At 41.0% G+C, this 1,083-nt stretch overlaps 1 pseudogene; it reads right to left on the bottom strand.

The window, feature by feature from the left end:
• Positions 1 to 399: 399 nt before the first annotated feature.
• On the bottom strand, positions 400 to 550 carry LOC134760792 (large ribosomal subunit protein eL39-like; annotated as a pseudogene).
• Between the last annotated feature and the right edge of the window lie 533 nt (positions 551 to 1,083).

The following is a 1,083-nucleotide window of genomic DNA, read 5'->3' as shown; positions in this document are numbered from 1 at the left end:
CAGCTAATTTTCGTATTTCTATAGAGACAGGGTTTCACCATGTTGGCCAGGCTGGTCTTGAACTTCTGATCTCAGGTGATCCACCCACTTCGGCCTCCCAAAATGCTGGGATTACAGGTGGGAGCCACTGCACCTGGCCTGGAATGTTGTTTCTTAAGTTGAGTGGTAGTTATTTAGTGTTCAGTTTATTGCTAATCTCTTTTTTTTTTTTTCAAACAAAAGGTTTTACATATTTATTACTGAACCAGCCTGGTAGTGCAGAGCATATTCATCAATACTAATTTTTGCAATTAAACATGTCCAACTGTCCAGATAGTGGTGACATTTCCAGCTTGATATGGTCAGATGATAGTGACCTTGATACAGAATAGATATGTGTGCCATCCCATATGCAAATCCTTATAGACCCAGCTTGGTTCTTCTCCAATGTCTCCTCTTGGTGTTGTACCTGATTACCAGTTTTCATCCAAATCCACTGGGGAATGAGACAGTTTTGCTTTTGTTTCTTGGCCAGGAATTACTTGATCCTGAAAGTCTTGTGAGAAGACATGGTGAGAAACTTAGTTCTATTATTAATCTTTAAAACATATGTTTTTGTTGCATACATTCTTATATTCATAATTTTCATAAAATTTGAAAAAAATACATTTATATAAAAGGCGGGCCAGGCGTGGTGGCTCATGCCTGTAATCCCAGCATTTTGGGAGGCCAAGGTGGGTGGATCACCTGAGGTCAGGAGTTCAAGACCAGCCTGGCCAACACGGGGAAAACCTGTCTCTACTGAAAAATACAAAAAAATTAGCCAGGTGTGGTGGCAGGCGCCTGCAATCTTAGCTACTTGGGAGGCTGAGGCAGGAGAATCACTTGAACCCAGGAGGCAGAGGCTGCAGTGAGCCAAGATCGCACCACTGCACTCCAGCCTGGGCAACAGAGCAAGACTCCGTCTCTAAATAAATAAATAAATAAATAAATAAAAGGCTTGGTCATATGTATAAGCCAGTAAAACCAACAGGAATCTGTTTTCCCCTAGAAAGTCTATTAACCAAGAACACAAATAGGAAACTTGTATTCTTGTCTAATGAT

Source organism: Pongo abelii, chromosome 1, assembly GCF_028885655.2.
Source record: "Pongo abelii isolate AG06213 chromosome 1, NHGRI_mPonAbe1-v2.0_pri, whole genome shotgun sequence".
NCBI lineage: Eukaryota > Metazoa > Chordata > Mammalia > Primates > Hominidae > Pongo > Pongo abelii.
Note: the sequence above shows the minus strand (reverse complement) of the source record. Positions and strands in the feature narration are given on the sequence as shown.